At 49.2% G+C, this 22,867-nt stretch overlaps 1 protein-coding gene across 1 annotated transcript in view; it reads right to left on the bottom strand.

Moving 5' to 3' along the window:
• LOC119975033 (receptor-type tyrosine-protein phosphatase U-like) overlaps positions 1–22,867 on the bottom strand; it is a 1,028,343-nt gene that overhangs the window by 727,451 nt on the left and 278,025 nt on the right. The gene's annotated exons all lie outside the window — the stretch shown is intronic.

Genomic DNA, 22,867 nt, shown 5'->3' with positions numbered 1-22,867 from the left:
TCCAGTGTAAACACTGACGTAAAATATCCATTTAATGCTTCCCCTATCTCCTCTGATTCCACACACAACTTTCCACTACTATCCTTGATTGGCCCTAATCTTACTCTAGTCATTCTTTTGTTCCTGATATACCTATAGAAAGCCTTAGGGTTTTCCTTGATCCTATCCGCCAACGACTTTTCGTGTCCTCTCCTCGCTCTTCTTAACTCTCCCTTTAGGTCCTTCCTGGCTAACTTGTAACTCTCAAGTGCCCTAACTGAGCCTTCATGTCTCATCCTAACATAAGCCTTCTTCTTCCTCTTGACAAGTGCTTCAACTCCCTTAGTAAACCACGGTTCCCTTGCTCGACAACTTCCTCCCTGCCTGATAGGTACATACTTATCAAGGACACGCAGTAGCTGTTCCTTGAAAAAGCTCCACATTTCGATTGTACCCATCCCCTGCAGTTTCCTTCCCCATCCTATACATCCTAAATCTTGCCGAATAGCATCATAATTGCCTTTCCCCCAGCTATAATTCTTGCCTTGCGGTATATACCTATCCCTGCCCATTGCTAAAGTAAACATAGTCAAATTCAGGGGGAATATGAGCATTCCCCCTGGGCAGCTCCTATTCCTCCTCCAGGTCCTCTCATTTCGCAAAGCTGCGCCCTATTAATCCCTGCCTGCCGCCACTCTCTCTCTCTCTCCCCCCCCCCCCCCCCCCCCCATGCATGCCTGTGATTATCATAAATCAGTTCCCACACCGAGGCATCCTCTAGTCTCAAAGGCTGCCTCCACTGCCCATATACCCTCAAGGCCGCTGGGCTCAGGGAGTACCTGGCCGGCAAGAATGGCAGAGGTGTTGTCAACAATGCCATTAAAGCTCGTTCCCCTACAAGAAGCTTCCCCCGTCCGCCCCCATACTGACCCTTCCCCCACTACCCATTTCCTGACCACAGCGATATTAGCCGTCCAGTAATAATTAATTATATTCGGGAACGGCAAATCCGCCACCCCTCCCTCGCCCCCGCTCCAATAAAACCCTCTTGACCCGCGGGGTCTTCCCTGCCAATACAAACCCCAAGATCAACGCGTTAACCTTCTTGAAGAATGACTTCGGGCCAAAGATCGAAGGTTCTAAAATATAAACAGGAAGCTTGACAGCACCGTTATCTTTACTGTTTGCACCCGTTCCGCCAACCTTGCCAGCACATCCTACCTCTTAAAGGCCCCCTTCATCTGCTCTTCCAGCCGAGTCAAATTTAGCTTATGTAACTGCGCCCAACCCCGTGTCACCTGGATGTCCAAGTACCTGAAATTCGCCCCACCACCATAAACGGCAGCTCCCCCAACCTCCTCTTCTGGCCTTGGGTCTCAATCAGGAACAATTCGCACTTTGCCATGTTCAGCATGTACCCGGAGAACCGCTAAGAAAGAAAAGAAAATTGCAGCACAGGAACAGGCCCTTCGGTCCTCCCAGCCTGCGCCGATCCAGATCCTTTATCTAAACCTGTCTGCTATTTTCCAAGCTCTACTTCCCTCTGTTCCCGCCCGTTCATATACCTGTCTAGATGCCTCTTAAATGATGCCATCATGCCCGCCTCTACCACCTCCGCTGGTAAAGCGTTCCAGACACCCACCACCCTCTGCGTAAAAAACTTTCCACGCACATCTCCCTTAAACTTTCCCCCTCTCACCTTGAAATCGTGACCCCTTGTAACTGACACCCCCACTCTTGGGAAAAGCTTGATGCTATCCACCCTGTCCATACCTCTCATAATTTTGTAGACCTCAATCAGGTCCCCCCTCAACCTCCATCTTTCCAACAAAAACAATCCTAATCTACTCAACCTTTCTTCATAGCTAGCACCCTCCATACCAGGCAACATCCTGGTGAACCTCCTCTGCACCCTCTCCAAAGCATCCACATCCTTCTGGTAATGTGGCGACCAGAACTGCACGCAGTATTCCAAATGTGGCCTAACCAAAGTCCTATACAACTGTAACATGACCTACCGACTCTTGTACTCAATACCCCGTCCGATGCTGTATGCCTTCTTGACCACTCTATCGACCTGCGTTGCCACCTTCAGTGTACAATGGACCTGAACTCCCAGATCTCTCTGTACATCGATTTTCCCCAAGACCCTTCCATTGACCATATAGTCCGCTCTTGAATTTGATCTTCCAAAATGCATCACCTCGCATTTGCCTGGATTGAACTCCATCTGCCATTTCTCTGCCCAACTCTCCAATCTATCTATATTTTGTTGTATTCTCTGACAGTCCTCCTCGCTATCTGCAACTCCACCAATCTTAGTATCATCTGCAAACTTGCTAATCAGACCACCTATACCATCGTCCAGATCATTTATGTATATCACAAACAACAGTGGTCCGAGCACGGATCCCTGTGGAACACCACTAGTCACCTTTCTCCATTTTGAGACACTCTCTTCCACCACTACTCTCTGTCTCCTGTTGCCAAGCCAGTTCTTTATCCATCTAGCTAGTACACCCTGAACCCCATACAACTTCACTTTTTCCATCAACCTGCCATAGGAAACCTTATCAAAAGCCTTACTAAAGTCCATGTATATGACATCTACAGCCCTTCCCTCATCAATTAACTTTGTCACTTCCTCAAAGAATTCTATTAGGTTTGTAAGACATGACCTTCCCTGCACAAAACCATGCTGCCTATCACTGATAAGTCTATTTTCTTCCAAATGTGAATAGATCCTATCCCTCAGTATCTTCTCCAACAGCTTGCCTACCACTGACGTCAAGCTCACAGGTCTATAATTCCCTGGATTATCCCTGCTACCCTTCTTAAACAAAGGGACAACATTAGCAATTCTCCAGTCCTCCGGGACCTCACCCCTGCTCAAGGATGCTGCAAGGATATCTGTTAAGGCCCCAGCTATTTCGACCCTCGCTTCCCTCAGTAACCTGGGATAGGTCCCATCCGGTCCTGGGGATTTCTTCCACCTTAATGTCTTTTAGAATACCCAAAACTTCTCCCTTCCGTATGACAACTTGACTTAGAGTATTTAAACATCCATCCCTGGCCTCAACATCCGTCTTGTCCCTCTCCTTTGTGAATACCGATGCAAAGTACTCATTAAGAATCTCACCCATTTCCTCTGAGTCCACGCATAAATTCCCTCTTTTGTCCTTGAGTGGGCCAATCCTTTCTCTAGTTACCCTCTTGTTCCTTACATACAAATAAAAGGCTTTGGGATTTTCCTTAACCCTGTTAGCCAAAGATATTTCATGACCCCTTTTAGCCCTCATTATTGCGCGTTTGAGATTTCTCCTACTTTCCCGATATTCCTCCAAAGCTTCATCAGTTTTGAGTTGCCTCGATCCTATGTATGCTTCCTTTTTCATCTTAGCTAGTCTCACAATTTCACCCGTCATCTATGGTTCTCTAATCTTGCCATTTCTATCTTTAATTTTCACAGGAACATGTCTGTCCTGCACTCTAATCAATCTTTCCTTAAAAGACTCCCACATTTCAAATGTGGATTTACCCTTAAACAGCTGCTTCCAATCCACATTTCCTAGCTCCTGCCGAATTTTGTTATACTCTGCCTTTCCCCAATTTAGTACTCTTCCTTTCGGACCACTCTTGTCCTTGTCCATGAGTATTCTAAAAATTACGGATAAAGATGCATGGCATTAAGGGTAAAGTAGTAGCATGGATAGAGGATTGGTTATTTAATAGAAAGCAAAGAGTGGGGATTAATGGGTGTTTCTCTGGTTGGCACTCTGTAGCTAGTAGGTGTCCCTCAGGGATCAGTGTTGGGCTCACAATTGTTCACAATTTACATAGATGATTTGGAGTTGGGAACCAAGGGCAATGTGTCCAAGTTTGCAGACGACACTAAGCTGAGTGGTAAAGCAAAAGGTGCAGAGGATACTGGAAGTCTGCAGAGGGATTTGGATAGGTTAGGTGAATGGGCTAGTGTCTGACAATTGGAACATAATGCTGACAAATGTGAGGTTATCCATTTTGGTAGGAATAACAGTAAAATGGATTATTATTTAAATGACAAAATATTCAAGTATGCTGCTGTGCAGAGAGACCTGGGTGTGCTAGTGCATGAGTCATTAAAAAGTTGGTTTACAGGTGCAACAGGTGATTAAGGCGGCAAATGGAATTTTGTCCTTCATTGCTAGAGGGATGGAGTTTAAGATTAGGGAGGTTATGCTGCAATTGTATAAGGTGTCAGTGAGGCCACACCTGGAGTATTGTGTTCAGTTTTGGTCTCCTTACCTGAGAAAAGATGTACTGGCGCTAGAGGGTGTGCAGAGAAGATTCACTAGGTGAATCCTAGAGCTGAAGTGGTTGGATTACGAAGAGAGGTTGAGTAGACTGGGACTGTACTTGTTGGAATTTAGAAGGATGAGGGTGGATGTAATTGAAACATGTAAAATTATGAAGGGAATAGATAGGATAGATGCGGGAAGGTTGTTTTCACTGGTGGGTGAAAGCAGAACTAGGGAGGCATAGCCTCAAAATAAGGGGAAGTAGATTTAGGACTGAGTTTAGGAGGAACTTCTTCACCCAAAGGGTTGTGAATCTATGGAATTCCTTGCCCAGTGAAGCAGTTGAGGCTCCTTCATTAAATGTTTATAAGATAAAGATAGATAATTTTTTGAAAAATAAAGGGATTAAGGCTTATGGTGTTCGGGCCGGAAAGTGGAGCTGAGTCCACAAAAGATCAGCCATGATCTCATTGAATGGCAGAGCAGGTTTGAGGGGCCAGATGGCCTATTCCTGCTCCTAGTTCTTCTGTTCTTATGTTCTTATTGTTCTTTACTCTGTTTGCCAATGGCTCTATAGCCAAGGCAAAAAGCAATGGGGAGTGGGCGCCCCTTCTGTGTCCCACAATGCAACCTGAAATATCCCGAACTCACCCGGTTCGTCCACACACTTGCGACCGGTGCCTTGTGCAGCAACCAGACCCAGTCCACAAACCCCTGCCCAAACCCAAACTGGCCCAGCACCTCCCACAGGTACTCCCACTCCACCTTGTTGAATGTCTTCTCTGCGTCCATCGCCACTGCCACCGCCACTTCCACTTCCTACCCCTCAATTTGCCGACAACTGTCTCCCTTTCACAAACCCCATTTGGTCCTTTCCTATCACCCCCGGGGTACAGTCCTCAATTCGTGTAGCCAACACCTTTGCCAACACCTTAGCATACAAATTTAGCAACGATATCGGACAGTGCATAACGTAAGAACTAGGAACAGGAGTAGGCTATCTGGAGCATGCTCTGACATTCAAGGAGGTCATGGCTGATTTTTTGTGGACTCAATTCCACTTACCCGCTCGCTCACCATAACCTTTTATTCCTTTACTGTTCAAAAATCTATCCACCTTTGCTTTCAAAAAAATTAATGAGGTAGCCTCAACTGCTTCACTGGACAGGAAATTCCACAGATTTAGAACCCTTTGGGTGAAGATGTTCCTCCTCAACTCAGTCCTAAATCTGCTCCTCCTTATTTTGATGCTATGCCCCCTAGTTTCAGTTTCACCTGCCAGTGGAAACAACCTCCCTGCTTCTATCCTATCTAATCCTTTCTTAATTTTATATGTTTTGATAAGATCCCAATGAGTGTGGTCCCAGTCTACTCAATTTCTCCTTATAAGCAAATCCTCTCAACTCCGGAATCAACCTAGTGAATTTCCTCTGCACACCCTCCAGTGCCAGTATATCCTTTCTCAAGTAAGGACACCAAAACTGTACACAGTATTCTAGGTATGGCTTTACCAGCACCCTATACAGATGCAACATAACCTCCCTGCTTTTAAACTCCATCTCTCTAGCAATGAAGGACAAAATTCCATTTGCCTTCTTAATTACTTGCTGCACCTGCAAACCAACATTTTGCAATTCATGCATGCACAACGACACCCAGGTCCCTCTGCACAGCAGCATGCTATTTTTACCATTTAAATAATAGTCCATTTTTCTGTCATTCCTACCAAATTGGATGACCTCACATTGACCAACATTGTACTCCAGATCCTTCTCCACTCACTTAAAATATATTTCTCCTTCAGCAGACTGTCAGTGTCCTCTGCACACTTGGCTCTACCACTCATCTCAGTGTCATCTGCTAACTTTGACACATTACTTGGTCCCCCAACTCCAGATCATCTATGTAAATTGTAAACAATTGCAGAACTGCTAGCCACTGGTCGCCAACCAGAAAAACATCTATTTATCCTCACTCTTTGCTTTCTGCCTGTGAACCAAGCCTCTATCCATGCTAATACATTACCTGTAACGCCATGCACCTTTATCTTATGCAGCAGCCTTTTGAGCGCACCTTGTCGAATGCCTTCTGGAAATCCAGATACACCGCATCCACCAGTTCCCCATTGTCCACCGCACTCGTAATGGCCTCAAAGAATTTCACTAAATTAGTAAAACATGACCTGCTTTTCATGAACCCATGCAGTGACTGCCAAATGCGACAACTTCTATCCAGATGTCTCATTATTTCTTCCTTAATGATAGATTCAAGCATTTTTGAACCAGACTGCTCCAGATCCTTGTATTTTTTCAGTATCAGGGAGATGGATGCCTGCGATAGTTCAGGGGAGACCTCCTCCTTTCCCTCGACTCATTATAAGCCTTCAGCAGCAACGGCCCCAGCTGCCTCAGCAAACATTTTATAAAACTCCATCAGGAACCCATCCCGGGCCGGGGCCATCCTTGCCTGCATCGCCCCATGCACTCCATCACCTCCCTCAACCCAATAGGAGCCCCCAAACCTTCCACCAGCTCCTCGTCCCCCCTGAGAAACTCCAATCCAACCAGGAACTGCTGCATTCCCTCCCCCCTTGGCTTGGGGGCTCCAACTCATACAACCTCCTGTAAAATTCCTCAAATGCCCCATCCACCCCACCGGGTCCTGCACTACCCTGACCGTCCCATACTTCACTTTACTAATCTCCCTCGTCACCTCCTGCTTCCTAAACTGTTGAGCCAGCATCCTACTCGCATTCTCCCCATATTCGTATATTGCCCTCCTAGCCCTCCGCAACTGCCCTATCACCTTCCCCTGGACACCTCCTTGTCCTTCTTTAACAACAACAAGATGGAAGCCTACCCATCATTTGCGGCAAGACACCCCCCACCCATCGCATCGTCAAACATTTTCCACGTTCAGCTCCAGCTCCACATTCCAGTCCCCCCCAACTATCAACTCGTGGGTGTCCAAATCCGGGATGGCACCCAGTACCCTCGATACAAACCCCGCATCATCCCAGTTGGGGCCATATACGCTCACCAGCGCCATCAACCTCCCCTCTAATGCACTCATCACTCTCACGTACCTGCCCCCTTGGTCTACCACCACCTTCTCCATCTGAAACCTTACCTTCTTGCCCACCAATACTGCTACCTCTTGAGCCCGACTGTCAAACCCAGAGTGAAACACCTGACTCACCCAACCCTTCCTAAGCCTCACCTGATCTTTCACCTTAAGATGGGTCCCCTGCAGCATCGCCACATCCGCCTTCAAGCTCTTCAAATGTGTGAAAACTCTTGATCTCTTCACCGGTCCCCCTAACCTTCTCATGTTCCATGTCACTATTTTGACTGGGGGCCTCTCACCAGCCCCCTACCCCTCCTATCCGTCACCATCATAACCCTGGGCCTTTCTCCAATAGCCTGACTCACCCCGCCCCATCCTTTTGTTACCGTTGAACCCCTCCCTCCCAGAATCACCCCCATCCACTTTGTCTTGCAAACACCTCTCCCAGTATCGATCCCATCCCCCCACCTTTCACACCTCCCAGGCCCATCGAAACCTGTTCAACCATGTTCCAATGACCACAGCCCCTCACCCACCATGCTCCCGTTCACTAGCCAACCTTTGCTTGCTCGTGCAAAGTCCCTTGCCCGAGCCCCCCTCCCTTCCCTTTCCCCTCCTCGGTAACTCGGCCCCGGAAAAACAGTACAAAGCCATGCTCTCAGAAAAAAGACAACCCAAAACTCAGTACACTTGTAAACAACTATAAACAAAGGTTAACTACACTCCCCATTCAAAAAAACAAAAAAGTTATACAACACCATCAGCAAGTGCAAAACGAGAAATAGAAAAAAAGAGAGATAAAGACAAAGTGCAATCCCCATCCCATCATCCAAAGTCCCAGTCCCATCTCTTATTTCAGTCCCAGTCCTTCGGCCTTCACGAATGCCTCCACCACCTGCACCGTCTCAAAATAGAAATCCCTCAAGTTGTGCGTTACTCTCAACTTTGCAGGGTAGACTACTCCAAACCTCATGCCGTTGCTGTACAGTGCCACTTCCACCAATCCAAACGCCACCCGCCTTCAAGTCCGGTTATATTCGTATACCAATGCCTTCCCATTTCACCTCTCACCACTGCTTCGCCCAACTCAGGACCTTCTCCCCGACATAAAACTTATCGAGGCAGATTATGACTGCCTTCGGTTGCTCATTTGTTCCTCCCTCTCACTAAACCCTGCGTTCCCCAACATTTCTGATGTCTGATTTTTTTCATTTGTGAAGACAAAACCAAAGTATATGTTTAGTTGCTCAGCTATTTCTTGGTCCTCCATTATACATTCCCCTATTTCTGACTGTAAGGGACTATATTTGTCTTCACCAATCTTTTTCTCTTCACGTACCTCTCAAAACTGTTACAGTCAGTTTTCATGTTCCCTGCAGGTTTACTCGTATTCCGTTTTCCACTTCTTCATCAATCCCTTGGTCCTTCTTTGCTGAATTCTAAACTGCTCCCCATCCTCAGACATGTTGTTTTTCTTGGCCAATTTGTATACTCTTCCTTGGATCGAATACTATCTCTAATTTCCCTTGAAGACCATGGATTGGCCACCTTTCCCGTCTTACTTTTGCACCAGACAGGAATAAACAATTGTTGCAATTCGCGCATGAGCTCATTTGCCTATCCACTGTCACCGCTTTAAGTAGCGTTTCCCAATCTATCATAGCCCACTTGTGCTTCACACCATCATAGTTTCCTTTATTAAGATTCAGGACCCCAGTCTCAGAATCAACTAGTTCACTCTTCATCTTGATGAAAAATTCTATCATATTATGGTCACTCATCCCCAAGGGGTATGATGGCCTGCTCTCTCGTTCGTTCTCCAACGAATTGGTCCAGAAAACCATCCCGTTAGTTTAACTCCAGGAATTCCTCTTCTTCAGTACTGTGGCTAATTTGATTTGCTAATCTATATGCAGATTAAAATCGCCCATAATTACAGATGTTCCTTTATCACATGCATCTCTAATTTCCTGTTTAATGCCATTACCAGCATCACCACTACAGGTCCATATACAACGCCCACAAATGTTTTTGCCTCTGGTGTTTCTCAGATCTACCCATACAGATTCCACATCGTCAGAGTTAATATCCGTCCTCACTATTACATTAATTTCCTCTTTAACTAGCACTGCCACTCCACCACATTTTTCTCTTTGTCAGTCCTTCCTAAATACTGAATATCCATGGACATTCAGTTCCAATCTGTGGTCACCCTTCCAGCCATGCCCCCGTCATCCTGATTACATCATACACGTTTACATACATTTGCGCGATTAGGTCATCCACTTTATTGTGAATGCTCCGCGCATTAAGGCACAACGCCTTTCAGCTTGTCTTTTTAACATTACTTGTCTCTTCCCAATATTTTTTACCGTGACCTCCTAGAATCTGGTCCTTGGTTTCACTGTCCATCACTTTCGTTCTTCCGCTTTCTGTCTTTTTCCTTGTTTCCTCCTCCTCTGACTCCTTGCATCGGCTCCCATCCTGCCATTTTAGTTTAAACCCTCCCCAACCACTCTAGCAAATACTCCTGATAGGACATCAGTCCTGGCCCTGCCCAGGTGCAACCCATCCAGTTTGTACTGGTCCCATCTCCCAGAACCGGTCCCAATGCCCCAGAAATCTGAAACCCTCCTCCTCATACCACCTTGACCAGATTAGCCAGAGATGGCGCCAGAGCGAGGTGACTCTCTGCGAGCTCTCCCCAACAGATTCACTTTTTACTTAACTTATACTCGTTCTAATCTTTTAAAATTTAATTCTAAGACTAACATTATTACTAACCTTTCTCATTTATCTTTTCCAGCAGGCTTGAACATCCCCCGAGGCCCGTGGAGACCTTTTGACCCGACCTGACCTGACCTCCACGGCCTGGAAGTGAATCGGGCCCAAACCAGAAGTGAAGCCCCAATCTCGATTTGGAGCCGACAAGGACCTCGGAACTCCCAACCTGGCCTAACAACCGACGCCGGCCCCCGGATCGCCCGGCCCAGTCCCTGGAGCCCCTGACCCGACCCCCGATGACGAGACCCGGCCCAACTCAACTCCGAGAAATCCGCCCAGCGACCTGACCTGGAGAGGCCCGACCAGCAACCCGATCCACCTGGAGATAGAAGAAAGAAAAATCCACATGGAGGCCCGACCGGGCCTACTTCAAGACCCGACCCCAGGTGCACCCAGGGAGGGAACAGACCAGGGGACTCAGTCCAACCTGCCTCAGGAAGCCCCAGCCCACGACCCAGGACCCCAAAATAGCGGAGACCCCACGTGAGGACCCGAACGCGCTGTAAGGTATTCCCGTGCCCGCAGAACGCCGGGACCCATCTGGATCGCAAACATGCCCCCCCTAGCAAACCCCGACCTCAACCAGCACCCGGAACCCTGCCAAATGTGACCCCGGAGACGTAACCAGCGCCCTGGTCCCCGCCAGCGGCCAGGACCCTGCCAGATGCAACCTTCCACAAGGTCAGACTTCTCCCATCGGATCCCAGGATCATCCAGCCGCATCCGCCAACCGAGGAAGCGAGGGAAACGCGGCGGTCTGCAGGTTAGACTGAAGCAACGTGGTTTCAAGACCCCTCTCCCCAGCATACTCCTGGCAAACGTCCAAGCGATTGAAAAAATCTGGATGAACTTAATGCAAGACATACCTCTCAGAGGGAAGTAAGAGACTGCTGTGTGCTCTGTTTCACAGAGACATGGCTCACCGCCGCCTCACTGGACTGTGCCATACAACCTGAAGGCTTCTCAATTCACCGGGTGGACCGCACCGCGTCATCAGGCAAAGCGAAGGGTGGAGGGGTTTGCCTCCTCATCAACTCCTCCTGGTGCTTGGATGTGGTGACCCTGGCGACCTACTGCTCCCCGGACCTGGAATACCTGACCGTGAAGTGCCGTCCATACTATCTTCCACGTGAGTTCACTTCAGCCATTATCACCGCGGTCTACATCCCACCCCAGGCAGAAGTGAGGAAGGCGCTGGACGAACTGTACACAGTTATAAACAACTACGAAACAGAACACCCGGAGGCTTTGTTCATCGTGGCCGGAGGCTTCAACAAGGCCAACCTCAAGAGTTACTGCCAAAATTCCACCAGCACATCTCCTGTCCCACCAGGGGCAACAACACTCTTAACCACTGCTACTCGAAAATCAAGGGCGCCTACCATTCCATCCCCCGACCGCACTGTGGGAAATCAGACCATAAGACGGTGCTCCTTCTCCTGGCATACAAACAGAAGCTCAAGCGGGAGAATCCAGCTAAAAAGGTCATGCAGTGCTGGTCCGAGGAAACAGAAGAGCCCTTACGTGACTGCTTAGAGACAGTGGACTGGTCCATATTTAAGAACTCAGCGACCAACTTAAATGAGTATGCCACCACTATCACAGACTTCATCAGCAAATGTGTGGACGACTGCGTGCCAAAGAAAGCGGTACATACGTTCCCCAAACGGAAACCATGGCTCAATCGCGAGATTGACTCCCCACTGAAGGACAGATCTGAGGCGTTCGACCCTGACCTATACAGGAAATCCAGGTACAACCTCTGCAAAGTCATCCGAGATGCCAAGAGAGAATATCAAAGCAAGATGGAGCCACAGACAGACTCTCGGCAATTGTGGTAAGGACTAAACAACATAACGGGCTACAAAGTGAAGCCGAGCAGTATCTCTGGCAGCAGCGCACCCCTCCCCGATGAACTTAATGCATTCTATGCTCGGTTCAAGCAGGTAACCAACAATTCGCTGTCGAGTGCCCCAGCAGCCTATAACTCACCCATACCCACCATCACATCTTCCGAAGTCAGATCGGCCTTCCTGAAATTGAACCCTCGGAAGGCGACGGGACTGGACGGGATCCCTGGTCGTGCACTCAGAACCTGCACAGACCAGCTGGCAGAGGTGTTCGCAGACATCGTTAACCTGTCCCTACTCCACGTCGAGGTCTCCACCTGCTTCAAGAAGACCCCATCATACCGGTGCCAAAGAAGAACCAGGCAACGTGCCTCAATAACTACCGTCCGGTGGCCCTGACTTCAGTCGTAATGAAGTGCTTCTAGAGGTTGATCATGAAGTGCATCATCTCCATACTCCCAGAACACCTTGATCCAAGCAATTTGCATACCGTCGCAACCGGTCCACAGCAGACGCCATTTCCCTGGCCCTACACTCATCCCGAGAGCATCTCGACAACAAGGACTCCTACATCAGACTCCTATTTATTGACTCCAGCTCAGCCTTCAACACCATAATCCCAGCCAAGCTCATATCAAAGCTCCAAAATCTCGGACTTGGCTCCCCACTCTGCAACTGGATACTCAATTTTCTGACCAACAGACCACAATCAGTAAGAATGAACAACAGCACCTCCTCCACAATAGTCCTCAATACCGGGGCCCCGCAAGGCTTGGTACTTAGCCCACTGCTCTACTCTCTGTGCACACACGACTGCGTGGCAAAATTTGGTTCCAACTCCATCTACAGGTTTGCTGATGATACGACCATAGTGGGCCTGATCTGAAATAACGACGAATCAGAATACAGGAGGGAGATAGAGAACCTAGTGGAGTGGTGCAGCATCAACAATCTCACCCTCAATGCCAGCAAAACTAAAGAGCTGGTCATTGACTTCAGGAAGCAAAGCACTATAAACACCCCTGTCAGCATCAACAGGGCCGAGGTGGAGATGGTTAGCAGTTTCACATTCCGACATACTCACTCTTCCAACTTCTTCCATCGGGCAGGAGATACAGAAGTCTGAGAACACGCACGAACAGACTCAAAAACAGCTTCTTCCCCACTGTCACCAGACTCCTAAATCACCCTCTTATGGACTGACATCATTAACACTACACCCCTGTATGCTTCATCCGATGCCGGTGCTTATGTAGTTACATTGTATATCTTGTGTTGCTCTGTTATGTATTTTCTTTTATTCCCTTTTCTTCCCTTGTACTTAATGATCTGTTGAGCTGCTCACAGAAAAATACTTTTCACTGTACCTCGGTACACGTGACAATAAACAAATCCAATCCAATCTAATCTCTTCAGCCACGTGTTCATCTGATATATCTTGCTTTTCTACTCTGACTAGCATGTGGCACTGGTGGTAATCTTGAGACAACTACCTTTGAGGTCCGACTTCTTAACTTTCCTCCTATCTCCCTCCTAACTCCCGATATTCTACTTTTAAGTTCTCATCCATTTTTTTCCTATGTCATTGGTATCGACATGTACCGCAACCACTGGCTGTTCACCCTCTCCTTCCAGAATGTTCTGCAACCGCTCCGAGACATCCTTGACCCGAGCACCAAGGAGGCAACATACCATCCTGGAGTCTTGTTTGCAGACTCAGAACCACCTATCTATTCTCCTCACAAATGAATCTCCTGTAACGATTGCATTCCCACACTTTTTATTCCTCCCGTCTGCAGCAGAACCAACCATGGTGCAACAAAATTGACTGTTGCTGTATCCAAAGTGGTATATCGGTTTTGCTGCGGAATGGCCACAGGAGATTCCTGCACTGCTTTCGTTCCTCTCTTGCTCTGCCTGGTGGTCACCCATTCCCTTCCCGCCTATAGAGTCTGAGCCTGCGGTGTGACCACCTCTTTATACGTGTAATCCATGACATTCTCAGCCTCACGGATGCTTCACAGTGTCCCAGGCGCCAATCCAGCCCCGAGACCCAGGCTTCAGGAGCTGTAGCCGGAGATACTTCCTGCACACATGCTGGACCCCCATAGAGCAAGAGTGGCAAAGCAAGGCTTTGAGCTCTCCCTTCATGTCTTACCCCTTTGATTAAACCGTTGGAAGATGCAAAGGTTGACCCGCAGGTGCTGCACTCTCTTTACAAACCCCCCTCCACCAGACTCCCCAACGTTGGCAGCGCGCCCCCGTGCCTGACTGCCCAATTTCAAAGATGGCTACTCACCTCCTCGTATCGCCACAGCAGCCAGATCGCTAGCTTCACTCACGTTTTAAATGGGTGTACTGAACGGCACTTGCGTGACCGCTCGCTGGGGAGCCAGTTAGATCATGGGAGGCTGTTCAATAGGGGACCTTCCCGTTAACGCAATGGAGATTGCTCTTAATTGGTGATTACTGGTTTCTCGCAGGATCCGGATCTCGCCAATGGGTGTGGGCCTGTTAGATCAGAAACTGATTGGCGCATGGCGTGCTTCCTGATTTCAGCCTCTCTCGGTATCCAACCAGCCCACTCGATTTCACGCCCGGAGCGACACAGCCGGGAGATCATGCCCAAAATATTTATCTTCAGTGACTCTGAACTTGGCATTGAAGGAAGGGCAATCGAGTGAGTGGAAATCTGAGCTCCCATTGCTGTTACAATTTCCAATGATCTCTCCTCCTTTTCTTACTGTAATGAATTTCTTTCATGTCTACAAGCTGCTTGAACTGCATCAATTAACCATGGAACATCAGCTGAAAAAGCTTTAAAATCATGGCTGAATATCATGGGGGTGGAGGCTATCATAAATATTTCTTCGTGCTTTGTTCCCAAGTTATTCCAGCCAAACTACTTAATTGCTGGTAATGGATTTGTGCCACAGGTTTTCTCATACCTTGCATCAATTGTGGGAATATTCACAATGGATTTCCTGCAATTCTTACATCTTTTAGTGGGAAGCAGAGGACCAATAATGCAGGGATATTAGCTTTTCAACACACGAGCACTGCTGCCCTCCAACCTATTAACACAAGCACTTTCCTGAATTTGTCCAGGAAAAATTTGTATAAATAGCTTCTGACTGGAATACTCCCAAACTCCTGTTGACAGGTTCAATGGTGTGGGTGGGAAGAGAAAAGGGGCGCAGAAATAGGTCTCATGCCAGAGTGCATTTACAATGGGAATTTCCACTGGTGTCCACCATGGTGGGTGCCAAAAGCCGCGAGAGGCCACATGAGATATAAGTGAAGGCCCAAACCCCAGACCAGATTCTCTATGGTGGTGATGCCGGCAAGAGAACATGTTTGAAACAATGGAGAGTGAAGACGTCAAAACTCACCTGAACAAAGCCTGGGGCTGTCTCCAGAGTTCAGGATGGAGGCTGCCAGCAAAACAGGAATACCACAGCAGTGGGTTAGGGGTGTAACCACAGGTGGACATTCCAGAATAGATGCCCTGGAGGGGTCCATCTTCCAGCCTTCGAATGTTCCTGGAAATCCATTTTTGTTCTCAGGAGGTCCGTATTCATGTCTCAGAGTGACTCCTAGAGATCTATCTTCACTTTCAGGAGATTCACCTTCTTTCTTCAACAATGAATCAGTGATGTTGGGCACATTTTGAATGAGACACCCAGACACGACTGCAGACAACGTACTATGCAGGCCTGCTCTGCCACTGAATATGGCGTAAAACACCTGGGTGCATAATTAATTAGGCTCAGGCTGGAAGATTTGGTGTGTTTTCCTTCCAGCCTTCGCAGCAGGAAGCACTACACGTTCCCATCCATACCATGGCACATTGTCTGAAAATGGGAGAATTCCATCCGCTGATTCACCTGGGAAATCGTGGCAGAGAGGACACTGCCTACCCCAATCTGACTCAATTCAAGCTACAGAACAGACATAACAAACACGACCAATGACTAAGTTAATTTCAATCTTTGCCTTTTGACATCATAAGGGTCCACAATGCTCAATGGGGAAACAGTCATTATGCCATTATTGTAGTGTTAATGTCTGCCTACTTGTGACACTAATAAAGATTATTATTATTAGATTAGTAATCCAGTGGCCCAGGCTGACGCTTTGGGGATCGAGCTGGGCGGAGCCCGCAGGCAGGGATCTACCCCCTTGCCTGTAGTACAGGAGCCTTACCGTATTACTTCTCATGGGCGAAATTCTCCCCTACCCGGCGGGGCGGGCCTCCCCAAAGGTGCGGAATTCTCCGCACCTTTAGGGGCTAGGCCACGCCAGAGTGGCTCCCACTCCGCCGACTAGCGCCAACGGCCTTTGGCGTCACGCCGCCCGGCGTCGGGGCTGGCCGAAAGGCCTTCGCAGGTCGGCGTTAATCCGCGCATGCGCCGGAGCGTCAGCGGCCATTGACGTCAACACCGGCGCATGCGCGGTGGAGGGGGTCTCTTCCACCTCCGCCATGGTGGAGGCCGTAGCGGCGGCGGAAGAAAAAGAGTGCCCCCACGGCACTGCCCCACCCGCCGATCGGTGGGCCCTGATCACGGGCCAGGCCACCATGGGGGCACCCTCCGTGGTCAGATCGACCCGCGCCCCCCCAGGACCCCAGGACCCCGGGGCCCGCTCGCGCCGCCTGCTCCCCCTGGCACAGAGGTGGTTTAAACCACGTCGGCGGGAGAGGCCTGACAGCAGCGGGACTCGCCGGGGGGGGGGCGCCGATCGGTGCAGGGGGACCGCCATCCGGCGCGCCGTGATTCCCACCCCCGCCGATTCCTGGGTGGCACAGAATTCCGGCCACGGCAGGGGCGGGGTTTACGCGGCTCCGGGCGATTCCCCGACCCTGCGGGGGGTCGGAGAATTCCGTCCCATATGCGCAATATATACAAACAGTGGTGACTACCACATTCACCCCCTGTTAAAAAGAGTCCAGCGGGGGTGGTGGAAAAACTATTTACTAGTATGTGAGCATTTTTAAAGTGTACAGTTCGGGAAAAGTTCACAAATTTAGCCGGTCGGGTGCCTTGATCCTCCGTTGTGAGCGCCGCAGTCCCGGTGGCGATGCAGGCGCCGGCTTGGTCGCCGGTGATTCCGGGAGCGTGTAGTCCTCATCTTCATCCCCGGGTGGAACCAATGAGATGATGGATCGTCCTGGAGCGGGGGCTGTGGTGAGCTGCGCTAGGGGGAGGATGGGTGGCGCCGGGGCAGTTGAGGGGGGGACCCAGCTGGTGCCAGGTCCCTGATGGAGACTGTGTCTTGGCGGCTGTCGGGGTATGCCACGTGTATTATGGGTTTGCATGGAGTAGCCGTACCCTCTCGACCAATGGGTCCACCTTGTGGAGCCGCACGTGCTTGCGGAGGAGAACGGGTACTGAAGCTGCCAGCCACATTGGGAGCAAAACCCCGAAGGTGGATTTCCCAGGGAAGGCAAGGAGACGTTCATGGGGTGTTGCATTAGTCGCAGTGCAAAGGGTGCCAGGGTTTAGATATTTCAGTAAGCTCAGGGAAGGTGGTAAAAGAGGGGAAGGGGTGGCATTGTTAGTCATGGACAGTATTACGGTGTCAGAAATGACGTTTGATGAGGACTCGTCTACTGAGGTAGTATGGGCTGAGGTTAGAAACAGGAAAGGAGAGGTCATCCTGTTAGGGATTTTCTATAGGCCTCCGAAAAGTTCCAGAGATGTAGAGGAAAGGAGCGAAAGTAACAGGGTAGTTGTTATGGGGGACTTTAACTTTCCAAATATTGACTGGAAACACTATAGTTCGAGTACTTTAGATGGGTCCGTTTTTGTCCAATGTGTACAGGAGGCTTTCCTGATGCAGTATGTAGATAGGCCAACAAGAGGCGAGGCCATATTGGATTTGGTACTGGGTAATGTACCAGGACAGGTGTTAGATTTGGAGGTAGGTGAGCACTTTGGTGATAGTGACCACAATTCGATTACATTTACTTTAGTGATGGAAAGGGAGGTATATACCGCAGGGCAAGAGTTATAGCTGGGTGAAAGGCCATTATGATGCAATGAGCAAGACTTTGGATGCATCGGATGGGGAGGGAAATTGCAGGGGTTGGGCACAATGGAAATGTGGAGCATGTTCTGGGAACAGCTACTGCGTGTCCTTGATAAGTATGTACCTGTCAGGCAGGGGGGAAGTGGTCGAGCGAGGGAACCGTGGTTTACTAAAGTAGTTGAAACACTTGTGAAATGAAAATCGCTTATTGTCACGAGTAGGCTTCAATGAAGTTACTGTGAAAAGCCCCTAGTCGCCACATTCCGGCGCCTGTTCGGGGAGGCTGGTACGGGAATCGAACCGTGCTGCTGGCCTGCTTGGTCTGCTTTAAAAGCCAGCGATTTAGCCTGGTGAGCTAAACCATCCCCTTGTCAAGAGGAAGAAGGAGGCTTATGTAAAGATGAGATGTGATGGTTCAGTTATGGCGCTCGAGAGTTACAAGTTAGCTAGGAAGGACCTAAAGAAAGAAAGGAGAAGAGCCAGCAGGGGACATGAGACGTCTTTGGCAGGTAGGATCAAGGATAACCGTAAAGCTTTCTATAGATATGCCAGGAATAAAAGAATGACTAGGGTAAGAGTAGGGCCAGTCAAGGACAGTAGTGGGAAGTTGTGTGTGGAGTCCGAGGAGATAGGAGAGGTGCTAAATGAATATTTTTTGTCAGTATTCACGCAGGAAAAAGACAATGTTGTCGAGGAGAATACTGAGATACAGGCTACTAGACTAGAAGGGCTTGAGGTTCATAAGGAGGAGATGTTAGCAATTCTGGAAAGAGTGAAAATAGATAAGTCCCCTGGGCCGGATGGGATTCATCCTAGGATTCTCTGGGAAGCTAGGGATGAGATTGCTGAGCCTTTGGCTTTGATCCTTAAGTCATCTTTGTCGACGGGAATAGTGCCAGAAGACTGGAGGATAGCAAATGTTGTTCCCTTGTTCAAGAAGGGGAGTAGAGACAACCCCAGTAACTATAGACCAGTGAGACTTACTTCTGTTGTGGGCAAAGTCTTGGAAAGGTTTATAAGAGATAGGATGTATAATCATCTGGAAAGGAATAATTTGATTAGAGATAGTCAACACGGTTTTGTGAAGGGTAGGTCGTGCCTCACAAACCTTATTGAGTTCTTTGAGAAGGTGACCAAACAGGTGGATGAGGGTAAAGCAGTTGATGTGTGGTGTATATGGATTTCAGTAAAGCATTTGATAAGGTTCCCCACGGTAGGCTATTGCAGAAAATACGGAGGCATGGGATTCAGGGTGGGATTTAGCAGTTTGGATCAGAAATTGGCTAGCTGGAAGAAGACAAAGGGTGGTGGTTGATGGGAAATGTTCAGACTGGAGTCCAGTTCCTAGTAGTGTACCACAAGGATCTGTTTTGGGGCCACTGCTGTTTGTCATTTTTATAAATGACCTGGAGGAGGGCGTAGAAGGATGGGTGAGTAAATTTGCAGATGTCACTAAAGTCGGTGGAGTTATGGACAGTGCGGAAGGATGTTACAAGTTACAGAGGGACATAGATAAGCTGCAGACCTAGGCTGAGAGGTAGCAAATGGAGTTTAATGCAGAAAAGTGTGAGGTGATTCATTTTGGAAGGAATAACAGGAAGACAGAATACTGGGCTAATGTTAAGATTCTTGGTAGTGTGGATGAACAGAGAGATTTTGGTGTCCATGTACATAGATCCCTGAAAGTTTCCACCCAGGTTGAGACGATTGTTAAGAAGGCGTATGGTGTGTTAGCTTTTATTGGTAGAGGGATTGAGTTTCGGAGCCATGAGGTCATGTTGCAGCTGTACAAAACTCTGGTGCGGCCGCATTTGGAGTATTGCGTGCAATTCTGGTCTCCGCATTATAGGAAGGATGAGGAAGCATTGGAAAGGGTTCAGAGGAGATTTACCAGAATGTTGCCTGGTATGGGGAGAAGATCGTATGAGGGAAGGCTGAGGGATTTGAGGCTGTTTTCGTTAGAGAGAAGAAGGTTAAGAGGTGACTTAATTGAGGCATACAAGATATAGATATATAGATATAGAACAGTACAGCACAGAACAGGCCCTTCGGCCCTCAATATTGTGCCGAGCAATGATCACCCTACTCAAACCCACGTATCCACCCTATACCCGTAACCCAACAACCCCCCTCCCTTAACCTTACTTTTTAGGACACTACGGGCAATTTAGCATGGCCAATCCACCTAACCCGCACATCTTTGGACTGTGGGAGGAAACCGGAGCACCCGGAGGAAACCCACGCGCACACGGGGAGGACGGCAGACTCCGCACAGACAGTGACCCAGCCGGGAACCGAACCTGGGACCCTGGAGCTGTGAAGCATTTATGCTAACCACCATGCTACCGTGCTGATCAGAGGATTAGATAGGGGGTACAATGAGAGACTTTTTCCTCGGATGGTGATGTCTAGCACGAGGGGACATAGCTTTAAATTGAGGGGAGATAGATACAGGACAGATGTCAGAAGTAGATTCTTTACTCAGAGAGTAGTAAGGGCGTGGAATGCCCTGCCTGCAACAGTAGTAGACTCACCAACGCTAAGGGCATTCAAATGGTCATTGGATAGACATATGGATGATAAGTGTAGATGGGCTTTAGAGGGGTTTCACAGGTCATCGAGGGCCGAAGGGCCTGTACTGCGCTGTAATGTTCTATGTTCTATGGAGCGATCGGATGGAGTGGAGGGCATCGGGGAGGACCTACTGCCAGCAGGAGACCGGGAGATTTTTAGACCGTAGGGCCAGCAGGACAGTCTTCCAGACCATCCCGTTCTCCCTCTCCACCTGCCCGTTTCCCCAGGGTGTGTAGCTGGTCGTCCCGCTCGAGGCAATGCCCTTGCTGAGCAGGAATTGACGCAGCTCATCACTCATAAAGGAGGATCCCCGGTTGCTGTGGACGTAAGCGGGGAAACCAAACAGAGTGAAGATGCTATTGAGGGCTTTGGTGACTCTGGCAAAGTGGAATTTGGAGTATTCGTCGACCACATTAAAGAAGTATGTGTTTCGGTCGGAGGAGAGGAGGGGCCCTTTGAAGTCCATGCTGAGGCGTTCAAAGGGACGGGAGGCCTTCACCAGGTGCGCCCGGTCTGGCTGGTAGAAGTGCGGTTTGCACTCCGCGCAGACCTGGCAATCTTTGGTGACCGCCCTGACTTCCACAATGGAGTAGGGTAGGTTGCGGGCCTTAATGAAGTGAAAGAACCGGGTGACCCCTGGGTAACAGAGACGATCGTGTAGGGGCCGGTGTTGGTCCACTTGTGTGCTGGCACATGTACCTCGGGATAGGGCATCGGGGGGCTCGTTGAGCTTACCGGGGCAGTACAAAATCTCGTAATTGAAGGTGGAGAGCTCAATCCTCCACCTCAAGATTTTATCATTTTTGATCTTGCCCCGCTGTGTGTTATTGAACATGAAGGCTACCGACCATTGGTCAGTGAGGAGAGTGAATCTCCTGCCAACCATGTAATGCCTCCAATGCCGCACAGCTTCAACAATGGCTTGGGCCTCCTTTTTGACAGAGGAGTGCCGAATTTCGGAAGCATGGAGGGTGCGGGAAAAGAATGCCACGGGCCTGCCTGCCTGGTTGAGGGTGGCGGCCAGAGCGATGTCTGATGCATTGCTTTCAACTTGAAAGGGGAGGGTCTCGTCGACCGCGTGCATCGTGTATTGGCGATGTCGGCATTGATATGATTGAAGGCCTGGTGAGCCTCGGCCGTCAGGGGAAAAACTGTGGAGTGAATGAGTGAGCGGGCCTTGTCCGCATAGTTAGGGACCCACTGGGCATAGTATGAGAAGAACCCCAGGCATCGTTTGAGGGCTTTGAGGCAGTGGGGGAGGGGGAGTTCCATGAGGGGGCTCATGCGGTCGGGGTCGGGCCCTCGAACCTCATTTTGCACCACATAGCCAAGGATGGCTAAGTGGTTGGTGCTGAACACGCATTTCTCCTTGTTGTACGTTAGGTTCAGGAGTTTGGCGGTGTGGCTAAATTTGGAAAGGATGGCGTCGTGGTTCTGCTGGTCATAGCCGCAGATGGTGACGTTATATAGGTACGGGAAGGTGGCCCGCAGTCCGTAAGGTCAACCATTCGGTCCATTTCCCGTTGGAAGACCGAGACCCCATTAGTGACGCCGAAGGGAACCCTAAAGAAGTGGTAAAGGCGGCCGTCTGCTTTGAACGCAGTGTATTGGCGGTCCGCCTTGCGGATGGGGAGCTGATGGTAGGCAGGTTTCAGGTCCACTGTAGAGAAGACCCGGTACTGTGCAATCAGATTGACCAGTTGCAAATTTCACCGAAGTAGCCCTCACAAGAATGTTGGATGACATGGAGTAGAGAAAACCTACAATCTACGCTCAGGCTTGCAGAAGACCCTCCAGCAAGGTCACAAACCCCGCCTGGGAGACAATGGCCATACTGGTGAGTGTCAGCAACCTCTACAAGAGGACGGGGGTGTAATGCCGGAGAAAAATGAATGACCTCCTCTATTCTGCCAGGGGAAGTGCTTCTTGTCTTCCCTCAGCACTCCCCCTTTCAGTCACTCCTCCCCATGCCACTTGGACCCCACATTCTGCCACCCAGCAGGGCCCCACCACCTGACTTCCCACGAGGTTCCTCATCTCCCCTGGTACTCCTTTCCTCACAATTTCTCCCTGCTCATGTGCAGTGCCCACACATGGCAGGTATCACCGCCATCTCACCCAGTAGGCGGTCTGTTAACATCATCGTCATTCTTCTCCCCGCCGGAGAGTTTTAAAATGGAGCTGTGAGCAGAAGTCAAGCAGTTCTCATTGCAAGCTCTCATTGTAGTTCAGTTGAAAGATATGTCTGGAGACAGTTTAGTACTGTAGCTGGAAATGTGAGTTGAAACAAGCTGAGAAGCAGCTTTT

The sequence above is a fragment of the Scyliorhinus canicula genome, chromosome 1 (genome assembly GCF_902713615.1).
Source record: "Scyliorhinus canicula chromosome 1, sScyCan1.1, whole genome shotgun sequence".
Lineage (NCBI taxonomy): Eukaryota > Metazoa > Chordata > Chondrichthyes > Carcharhiniformes > Scyliorhinidae > Scyliorhinus > Scyliorhinus canicula.
The sequence above is the reverse complement of the archived record's forward strand: the minus strand, read 5'-3'. Positions and strand labels throughout refer to the sequence as shown.